We start from the raw sequence: 12257 nt of genomic DNA on the forward strand, positions 1-12257 counted from the left end.
TCTTATTTTTCTCTGTATTCTTTAAGAGCACAAGCTCACTTACCTGCTAGGAATTGTCAAGATGCTTTTTTTCTTTTCCTTGACTGCCTCTTTAACTTTCTGATTCCACTATGGTGTTTTGATTAATCCACCCTTGCAGACAACCTCTCCGCATGCTTTTCTGGCTGAATCAATTAGTGTTTTCTTCAGGGTTTGCCACTGAATCTCCAAAGTTTGTTTCTTGTTTTCAAACCATTTCATTTTATTCTTGAATCATGTTGTGTATTTTAGTCTACAGTTCATATGTGAAAAGTGTGCAACTATAATTCATTTAAACCTTTCTTACACACACTTCTTTTCAATATGAAATTCAGTTTTATCCTGCTGAAGACTAAATGGTACTCATTTCCAATTTCAAATCCTCTGTATACTGTTGTCCTGAACCAGTGGGGAAAACATTGCTATCAACTATAACATTGTCAATGAGACTTTTCTTATTTTTTGCATCTTCTCTCCATGTGAATTTGTGCATAATTTTAATATCGGTTGAACATGGTGTTAGTAAGTAATAACCAGTCCATGTTCTGAACAAAAATCCAGCTGTTCAGTACTACCAGAACTCGGTCTTGTCTGATCTCTTGCAAGAAAGAGCTCTCTCATGTCTCTCCCCCCCCCCCCTGTATCTTCAGTAATACTGTGATATCCAAGCACGATCAGATTTCTCTTCTTTGTCTGACCTGCACTTCTGATCTTTCCTGGCATAACCACATTTCAACTATAGCTTCTGCAGCTGCCAAAAAACATGGTGCATGTTTTTTGCACAAAACACTAACTACTTCACAGCTGCTAAGTTTATACAAAGCCCAAATCCACCCAGCTATGGAATATCGCTTCCATATTTGAGGAGGTGTATCCTTTTTAAGATGGCTCAATTCTGTCCAGAAGAATGCATTCTGGCTAAATTAATTACCCCCCTCTCACATTCTCACATATCCACTTCAATCCCTCTCTCTCACAGATGTTCAGTTTCTGCCTTGTGCCTCTTCTACAGATATTTTCATGGACAGTGCACTGCTGAATTGGCCAATATTATTTCCCCACTCTCCTCCAAAATCATTAAAATAAGAGCCACTGCTAACCAACACTCATTTACAGTTCATCTTGAAACTCACCAAACCAGCTTCACCTTCTCTTTCATTCTATCTACTTCTATCCTTTGGAGCAGTCTCTCCCACTCTGCCTTCCCCAGAGATTACAACCCTCAGCTGTTCAAACACAATGTGAACAGATTCTTCCTTCTCCTTTCTTCTATTTTTCCCGCTCACACATGGCACTAATGTGCTATAGGTCATGTGACTTTCATGTGTGGATCAAATATAAAAAAAAAAAAATAAAAATATGTACTTACCATTATTTTCTAGCTTTGCTCTTTTCTCCAAATTTTTTCAAAACATTTCTATTTGTCTGGTAATCATTTCCTACTCTGCTGCTTAGATCTCCAACAAGGGCCAATTTTTCCTTTTTTATTGTGTCAGTTGCTTTTTCTCAAGCATCAAAAAATTCCTCCACTTCTATCTTAGTAGAATCTTCTGTGTGACCACATGCACAAATAAGCCTCATTTTTCAGTTCCCCTTTCTGATTTGTCCACATCATTCTACTTGATATTGCCTTCCATTCAAGAAGATTAGCTTTGTATTTAGTGTTCAATACTCTAGCTACTGCTTTCCTTGATTGTTATTGCCTGAATATAACATTTTGTATTTGTTGCTTAAAAAGATATCACTTGTTTTTGTCTTCTTTGTTTCAGTCACACCTATTATATCGATCTGGTACTAACTCAATTCTTCAGCTAGTTCCATTTCTTTTCTATTGATGCTTCTTGTTGTTAGTACTAGTCTTCAATTCTGTTGATGTTGAGTTGGGATGTGTTGCAGTATCTTTTTTGCTGTTTGCCCTGGTTCACTGAGGAAAACAGTGGAGTTCCTGTTTAACCATGCAATGCCTCAGCTTGCATGATATTCTGTCTCAATTCCAAATTGCCAGCCCATCCTCATTCATGCAGCATCCATATAGATACTTAATGGTGCATGCCACGAGAAGGTGAGGATTAGACATTAGGTCAGAACCGTGGTTGGTTCTCTACCTTTCTTTAAATACTGCATGGCGGTCTCCCTCTAGTCATACAGTTATACAGCATGTGATACAGTTATACAGTATGATATCTCTCTCAACTAGTATTTCAAAATAAAATTTGCATCATATAAAACACCATTAGAAATCTATGGAAAAGTACAGATCTCTCCAAAGAACTTAAAAGCAAAGTATATAGTACTTCTCACAGTTCTTTATGGTACAGAGATTTGGATTATCAAATAAAAAGAAGAACAGTGATTGGTAGGTTTTGAAAATAGGTGTTTGAGGAAAATAAATAAACCAGCATACATGGAAATGAAAACCACTAAGGAGGTCAGAGAAGAATTATACTACCATATTTCAGTAATAACAAGAATTACAGACAAACAGTGTTATGGGCATGTGTTTGGAATGCCTACTAAAAGGTTTACTCATTTATTTATTTAGCATATGGCATGATAAAGAGACATGACATCAAAATATATAAATAAATATTTGTGCAGACAATAAAAATGAGACAAGTAATGCATATATACAAATATCAGGTAAAAAAGTCACTAAAATTTTAAGTCTAGTTCCGATAGCCATTCAAGAGCTGAAGGATCTGCCTCCAAAAAGTGTCTCAGGTCACCTGGGTGGGCTCTTATGCTGCAGTCCTCCACAATGTGCCAGATGGTTTGGTTTATAGGTTTACTCAAATTCTTCAAAATGGAAGAGTAGAAGAAAAGATACTGCTGGGAAGACCTAGAAGAATGGATAGAAAATATCAAGAATATAAGTGGTCTGAACTCTTACAAAAATTTAAATGACTTGGCTGCATGCATATTGATTGGAATGGAAGGCTGTTGTTCATGGGGATTAACCTCAACTTACTTTAGATGGATGGGAAGGGAGCAGATGATGATTCTAATGTATTTAGAGTCATGGTATTGAATCAAAATCTGAAAAGAAGTGTCCAAAAAAGCACTTTGCTAATGCTTCTGCCATATCTCCACTTGGGCCTGGCTCCCACTGAAGAGACCTCAATAAAGGTCAAAACTAGTCTGGATAGTGGCCCTTCCCTTAATGCATAACATTATACATTAAGGCATTATACATTATCTGCAAGGAGATGTGTTTTGCATTATGGGAGATACTGAGATAGGAGTGATATTAGCTTGCTCCACCTTTGCAACGAGTTGACTGCCTGGTGTTATACCACCTTACCCCAGTCTTGAAGATACTTTCAGGCACAAACTTTGCTTGCTCACACTTGGATAAAGGATTAAACTAAATTTATTATAGAAATGAGATAAATTAAATTAAATTACTCTTTAAATGTCTAAGTGGTAAAATGTCCTGGTTGGCTGAGTGGTTAGCATATTTGCTCTTCAACCAACAGCATGTGGTTTTGAATCCTGCCCCTCTCCCCATGGGCATGTTTGTAGGTGAAGATGAATTTCATTGTTCACTGTGAGACCAATACCTTGCTTATCTCATTTGAAGCCTGAAGTGGCTTGAAAAAGTTCCATGTTTGGTCTTGGAAACACAATTTCCAGACTGTCTAACCCACCCTCACTGATAATACTAATACTAATGTATTATAGGCTGATGACTTTTTTTGTGGATGAGATTAATATTAAAAAAAAAAAATAGAGGGGGATATATATGACTTGTGAGATTTATAATTCTGTTCTTTCATTTATTTCTGGGTGGTTAGGGCAGTTTCCTCTTTGAGTGCATTTACTAGTGGTATACACAGTCAAGCAGTGTTAGAAAGGGCTAAGATGTGAGACATTATGTCACTAGTAATCACCAGCATTTAATGAACAATATTTCATCTTACATGTCAAAAAACAGTAATATTAAGAAACTACTAATAATCAATCCTATCTACATCTACACAAAAATTATATACATAACTGGGATGTATTTGAGGCACTTAAAATATATCCTCCTTAAGTGAGAGTTCATTGGGTAATAAATACCTTAAATATTATGCACCTCTGATCTCTTATAGGATAGAATGAATGAAAGGAAGGAAGAGGAGGAGCATAAAGGTATGTTTATTCACATGAAATAACATGCATTAGATGTTATCTATATCATTGACTTCGATGGGCAAGTGAGGATCCTTGGTCCTATGCCCTTGAAGTATTTCACTTAAATGATGTACCTTTACTCTGTTGAAATTACTATTAACTATTATCCATGCAACTAACCTTGTTACTTCTATGGTTGGCTGATTCTGTGTCAGAAGTGTTAGAGAAGGAGAGGGGGTTGGGATAATAAAAGACATGGATCAGTTGTGCTTTAGAACACTTGCTTCTCCTCCAAACAAGAAAACTTCACATCTGTATTGAGAACACAAGTCTGCTGGTTGTGTCTTGTGGCAGAAGGGTTTTCATCCCAGAAAAACCGGTTTTACCCCTTACAAAATAGAGAAACTGGCCAGAGAAGATGTGCATTTAAGAGAGATATGTTTGACTTGTGGTCTTGATGTAATTGTAATCAAATTCCAGTCTATCTGCTGAAGAACACTTAGTAATTAAGATGAATAAGAGTATATGTATAATTGATAAGGCATTAGTGTCATTTAGCACTGTACTTTTTTTTTGTAACACTGCCATTATGCTGTTAATGTGAGAGCATATTTTACTTTAGGTTTTGACTAAAGAAAACATTTTGAATAGTGTGAATGACGGATTTAAAGAATTCAGGCCAGTCAATGTTCAGAATTATAGACTCATATTTGAAATGCTTCTCCGCTGTTCATTAAATAGGTTACAACCGGAAAACAGACAGCATGCTCAATTTGAAAAGGTAAGTTTTATTGAATGAATTATAATTTCATATCTTAAAAAGATATTAAATCCATAGCTTACTTTTCTTACTTTATTTTCTAACTTAGATTTCTCAATACTTGGTTTTCATTTAAATTGTTACTCAATCTCTTTAATCATTACTTTTTTTTTTTTTTGTTTCAAAGAGCACCAGCTTAGTATCCCCTCTTTTTTTTACCTCACATTTCTTGATATCTGTAGTCCTTTCTCTCTGTTACTGTTCCCCTAAATCCTGAAACTTTCTCCTTTAAATCTTTCACTCTGATTTCACATTCTTCTAGATTATTATGTCTCTCTACTTCTTTTTCTGCTCATATATCATCCCCAGCTAACTGAGCACAAAAACTCAGACAGTGTCGCCACCTCAACACTTGTTTCTGATAATCCTTTTATTAATATACAAATGTAACAAACCAAGTCCATAAGTTACACTCATTTGTGCTTCACCAATCTGTGATCTGGCCTACTTTTTCTTCCTATCACTACACTTACATACTTTTCCCAGATACAAACAGTTCTCCCCCCTTCCTCTCCCCAATGCTAAATCACATATGCTATCTCTGTGTCTTCATTCTGGTTGTTATACACTATACTTCATCTCTCTCTTTCTTCCCCCCACTTGGCACCTCTAGTGCATTTTCAAAGAAGATGCAAATTTTCCTGTGGTTGTAATTTACTTTAGTTTGAATCCCATCAAGAATATTTATATGAATATGTATGAGGACTTCAAATGAAACTGAATTAGGTGTATTATAATTGAGATGGAAGAATTTGTTCCTCCTGAAATTCATGTTTTTCATCATTTCAAAACAAACAAACAAACCTGCCACAGAATATCTGTTAACTACAGTTATTCTGTGGCAGGTTTGTTTGTTTGTTTTGAGAATAAAGAAAATAAAATTAGGAAGAATGGAATGCAAATTGCTTGACCACTTGTAATTATGGCCATAGTAACTAAAGCTATCCGTGAGGCCAGTATGCTGTATTCTCATTCTCAAGCATTCTGATCTGCTACAATTGCTCTTTCATAAATGCATTCATCCTTCAGCTATGTTTTCACAACCTGTTTCCCAACCTCTTTCTAATTCTCACCTTATACACTGTATTTTGCCTCTGTGCATTCTTTCTTGCACCCAAGCAGTCACTTTAAATGTCCAGTATAAGATCCCTTCGAATGCTGCCCTGGTCCCATATTTTCACAAATAAAAATAATTCACTTTTCTTTTTTTTTCCTCACATGAATCAGTTTTGATAATGATCCAGCATTTCTGCTGTCCATTATACTCAAGCAGTATACTAATCACTTTTCAACTACATTATTATCCTTTAAAATTACATTTAATTGAAAGCTACAATGATTTCTATTAAATGTAATGTTAAAGACTTAATAGCAGATGTAATGTAGCAGGTATTTCATCCAGATTTACTGATATGTCGATGATGTCCTATGGATTGCTAATAAAGCCAATTAAATTGTGTTTATATGAGAGATCTTTTTACACACAACAGGAGTGAAAAGAAATCTAATTTCCAATATTTGTGAATGTGCATTTTATTCTTTAAACACCTTTAATCATAGATTACAATGCACTATCGAATATTAGAATGAAAAATCTATCAACTTTTTAAATTTAACTCTAATGAGATCATATGATGAGGAACTTGAATGATTATCGAGGCAACTTTTTTGGACTGGAGTTTTCGGCTGCCCATATGCAGGGGAATGAGAACTAATAATTGGTTATGAAAGAAACTTTGAATAGTTAGGAATTTTTGTGCTAAAAGAAAATTTATTCTTGAGCTCGTTAATCAGAATATTATTATAGTGAGAAAGTCGTAAGAGAGAGAGAATCCTTCTTTTGTTATTTATATTAGATGACAATTTGATTTCAGCAATTAAGCAAGCCGGCAGTCTCACTGAGTAATTTATGGAAAAATGTACTCCACATTAAAAAAATATAAATTGTAGAAAATTTTTTCACTTGGTTACAAATTAAGTTAACCTTCCAAAGACATTATATTCTTGTTTAATCCTTCATCCAAGTGTAAAGTGAAGTGTAAAGTGAAATTGCATGTGAAGTATCTTCACAACTTTGCTTCTTGTATATAGAAGCCAATGACTTCACATCAATTGCTTTAGTACATCCATAATGCAAAGCATACACCCTTTTGGACATGTATAATGCTACAGTTTCAAACTTTATTGAGGTCTCATTAATGGGAGCCAAACCTTGAAGAGATACCAAGGTTGAATTAATGCAAAAATCGTGTATTTCCCATATACAAGTAGTAAAAAGTGTATCACCTTATTATGATTTTCTACAGCTATCTCTAATCCAGAGTATTAAAATACTCTGGATTTGAGATAGATGTAGAAAATTTTTTTCATTTGGATTTGTACATCTATCTCTAATTTAAATATAAATTGGCCAATGAATTTTTTGCTGATAGATCTCTATATATATTTTTTTTAATTTTTTTAAATTTATTTTAGTGCATATATTATTTTTATTAGTTTTGTAGGGTTAATTTATATTGTTATTATAAGTACATATTATTTATTTGAGTGAGTTTTTTCTGAAAGCTACAAGAGAAGTTATACCCTTATTCTGCTATTTGCTCAGTAATTAAAATTAGATCATCATTATCATCATCAGCCATTGTCGATCCACTTGCTGGATGAAGGCCTTTCCAAGATTCCTTTGAATTTCCTTTGCACTTAGTGTCCATGTTTCATAGCCATATGTTAATATAGGAAGAATACATTGTTTAAAAACTTTTCTTTTCAGGCAGAGTTGTAGTTGGGTTTTGAATATTGAATGTAATTTTCCAAATGCTTACCACCAAAGCATCGTGCATCTTTTAATTTCGTCCATGATAGTTTCTTCCATTGATATTGGTTGTCCTAAGTAAAATGTAATGATCTACTTGTTTAATTTCATCATTATTAATTTTTATTATTCTGGTTGGACGTAGTTCATCAAGTTATTGAACATAACTTGAGTCTTCTTTAGGTTTATCTTTAGGCCAGCTGTTTTGCTAGCAATTTGGAGTTCATGGATACAAGTCTGTAATTCATGCGCTGTTGAAGTAAAGATAACTATGTCATCTGCAAAGAGTAAATGGCTTAAATATCTTCCATTTATCTTCAGACCTTTCCTTTCCCAATGATTTCAAGAAGTTTGAATATTTCTTCTAGGCATGCTGTGAATAATTTTGGAGATATTGCGTTACCCTGTCTTATACCTTTCTGTATTTCCACAGCAGAGATGTTTCCATTGAACTGAATTGCTGTTGTGGCATTGGTGTGTGCCGATTTGATGGTCCTGACATATGGCTCCTCCACTTGTTGGTTTCATAATGCTTTAATTATTGCACAAGTTTTTACTGAATCTAAGGCTTTCTCATAATTGATAAAATAAAGACATAATGGTAGCTAATATTCATTACACTGTTCAGTAATCTGTTGTATAACTTTAATATGGTCAATTGTACTAAAGCCGCTTCGAAAGCCTGCCTGTTCTTTTGGTTGTGATAGGTCTAGAGCACATATGGGCAACCCGTGGGCCGGATCCAGCCCTCTACTTCTTTTGATCCGGCCCTAATCTATTTCAGCGAAGTTTGTCTGATTCATGGTGGGAGAAAACATGGTTTGTTCTACTAACTCACATTAAGCTGACGTCATATGACTTGTGCAAAACACACTATGTTTTCTCCAACCAAGGTCTCTTTCTCACTTTGACTAGTGGCGTGTGTGAACGTGTTACAACGTGTCAGTTTGGTACTTGCGTTGGTGTTGTGCTTTGTTCAGTGCCTGCATTGATGCTATGTTCTGTTCGGTGCCTGCGTTGATGTTGTGCTCTGTTCAGTACCTGTGGTGTAGAAGACAGTTTTCTTTGACAGTTCTGAATGTCGCTTATAAATTTGGGACAATGTCAGGGGTTATTGCAAAAAAAAGAAAAGTAGATGCAGAGAATTGTCAATTTCAAGACAACTGGACGTAGGATTATTATTTTATTCTTAATAAAGGTTTGCCTGTATGTTTGCTGTGCAACGAATCCATATCCATCAACAAAGAATACAACTTTAAGAGACACTTTACTTCGAGACATGCGGATCACCCAAAATTTGATGGACAACTATGAAAAGATGAAATACAGAAGTTGAAGAAGAACTTGGATACCCAGCAGCAAATGTTCAACAAGCAAAGTATGCAGCACCACAGCATTGTCAAAGCCATCTTTGTGGTAAGCGAAAAAATCGCTAAGCATTCTAAGTCATTTGGTGAAAGAGAATTTATCAAAGAATGTCTACTGGATGTTGCAAGTATAATATGTACTGAAAAGAAAAAAAGACTTTGAGAATATTCGTTTGTCAAGATGTACTGTTGTCTGACGGATTGAAATTATGTTTGATGATATCAAAAAAAGTATAAAAGAGAAGATTGCTATATTGGAAATAGTTTCAATTGCTTTGGATGACAGCACCGATGCCTCCAATACAGCACAATTAGCAATATTTATTCGAGGAGTTGATGCGGATTTCAACATCACAGAAGAATTATTGGCGCTTCGGCTGTTAAAAGGAACAACTACCCATGAAGATATATTTGAAACAGTCAACGCAGTCTTCGAGAGATTTGGGCTTAAATGGAGTTCACTATCTGGCATATGCACTGATGGAGCCCCTGCAATGGTTGGTGCACAGAAGGGATTTATTGGAATAGTTCATGAAAGAACAATAGAACTACAGATCCATCCAGAAAATTTAACAAATTTTCACTGCATTATCCACCAACAAAATCTGTGTGCAAAATCGATTAAATTCACAAATGTTATGGAAGTTGTAGTAGCCAGTATTAACTTTATTAAATCACGTGCACTTAATCACCGCCAATTTAAAGAGTATTTGGCAGACCTATTTTCGGATTATGAATATGTGTCTTATTATTGTGAAGTGAGGTGGTTGAGTAAAGGTAAAATGTTAAAATGATTTTATGATCTGAGACAGACATTGCAGATTTTATGGACATAAAAGGAAACACAATTAACCAAGTAAAAGATGATGAGTGGGTGTGTGATTTAGCATTCTTTGTAGATGTCACCGGATATCTAAACAAACTGAATCTTAAATTGCAAAAACAAGAACAATTGGTTCATGAACTGCATGCACATGTCAAAGCTTTTTGTAATAAACTAAGATTGGTGGAAAGTCAGATAAGAGCTAAAAATTGTTATCATTTTCCTACTCTAGCAACTCATAAAAATATCCCTTATAATTGTTATGGAGATGAACTGAAGGCACTAATAGAGCAATTTGATACAAGGTTTGCCGACTTCAAAAACAAAGACTCCACATTCACTATATTTGCTTGTCTGATGGATGCTGATGTAAATAATGTGCCAGAAAACTTACAGATGGAACGTATTGAGCTTCAGGTGGATTTAGTGCTAAAATCACAATTTAACAACATTGCATTGATGGATTTTTATAAATTTTATTTCGTGGAAGAAAATTATACAAATTTACGTGCCTTTTCAAGAAAAATCATGTCTTTTCGGCAGCATATATATGTGTGAACAATTTTTTTCAAGGATGAAATACAATAAATCAAAAATTGGGACAAGAATAACAGACGAAAATCTCGAAAATTCTATGCGATTATCCTTAAGTAATATTAACGTCAATATTGATAGTCTCGTAGTTGAAGTACAAGGCCAATCTTTACGTTAGATTGTTATGTCATTCATTATATTATAAAATTTATGTAGAGCTTTATACCAAAGCATTATATTATAAATAAATGAAATATGAAATAGCAACTTGTTTTAATTCATTTAATATTAATTTATTTTATTTAATAATTTGGTCTGGCCCTTGACTCGGAGACAGAATGATAATTTGGCCCCCGAACTAGGAAAGGTTGCCCATGCCTGGTCTAGAGTCATACAAAGCCTATGAGCTAAGACTTTTGTAAACACTTTGTAAACCACTGATGGGTGGTTCATCAAGTCTTTTACCCTAATTCTGATACATAAAAAAGGTAGAAGACTTGATGAACTTGATTTTTTTGAGACTACGGTTGTTTTCAATTGTTTGTTGTATGAATTTACAATTGAATTTTCTTATTTCTTCTGTGATAAATTTTCTGATCATTTTGCACAATTTAGTGTATTCACTTTCATTCTGTAAGTTATTTGATTGTTTCATTTCTCTTCGTTTCTTCATAAGCTGTTTTGTTTCTTCAGAAATTTTGTCTTGTTTCTGTTCTGTGGTATCAGCTATTTCAAGTGAGAATTGTAAAAGGTTTAGGGTAATAATGTTATTACTTTCTGGTGGATCAGCATTGTCATCTATAATAAGATGTTTAAATCTGTTGTTTATTTCATGTTGGAATATATCTTTTTTAATGTTGAGTTTGTGTACGTGCATGTTTTTCTTTGATCATTGAAACATTTTCTTCTTTCTTTTTGGCAGTTTATTTGAATTTTACTGCATATCATACAATGGTCATTCCAGTGTTAAAGGTGTTTATAAAGAGCGGTCTTGAAAGATGTTTTTGTTATTGCTGAGGATAAAGTCAATTTCACTAGTTTTTCCATTTGGACTTTTCCATGTCCACTTCCTATGTGTTTTTTTTTTTCTTGAAAAAAGAATTCATTATGTACAGGTTTTCTTTTTTGCAAATTCTATTAACCTTGCTCCTCTATCGTCTTTCATGCCATATCCAAAATTTCCCATTGAGCTTTCATCTGATTGCTGCATACCAATTCTGACATGTTTTCCTTTATTGTAAAAGTTGGAATACATCATGATAAAAGGCTTCAATTTCTTCAACAATATGACTTATTGTTGGTGCATAGACTTGGATGATCTTAAGAGTGTATCTTTTTGAGATTCAAACAACAATACTTGCTGTTCCATCAGGCATACTGTCAAATTCTATTATGCTGTTCTTCAATTTTTTGTTGAATCCAACTGCATTGATTCTTTCCATATTTTGGCCTTTATAATTTAATTGAATTTTTTCACCATTACATCTAACATTCACACAATCTGAGAATGTCCCATTTTAGTCACTTTAGCTCTTCAATTAGTTCAGTTAGCCGTACTTCACTGCTCAGAGTCCTACAGTTTAAAATTCCAAGGTCTAGTTTCCAGTGGTAGCATGATCTGGTTACCTGGGGATTCTTAGTACCCTCTGCCTTCATGTTTAACTGCCTGCCACCATAGATAGTAGCAATCTGGCCTCTGGGGAATGAGGGCCATTTTATTTCTGTTTGATTCATCTTGGAAGATTAGGCTCCATAAATTCACCATGC

This window comes from Typopeltis vanoorti, chromosome 10 (assembly GCF_054136105.1).
Source record: "Typopeltis vanoorti isolate ZY-2024b chromosome 10, IOZ_Tvanoo_1.0, whole genome shotgun sequence".
In the NCBI taxonomy this organism is placed as follows: domain Eukaryota; kingdom Metazoa; phylum Arthropoda; class Arachnida; order Uropygi; family Thelyphonidae; genus Typopeltis; species Typopeltis vanoorti.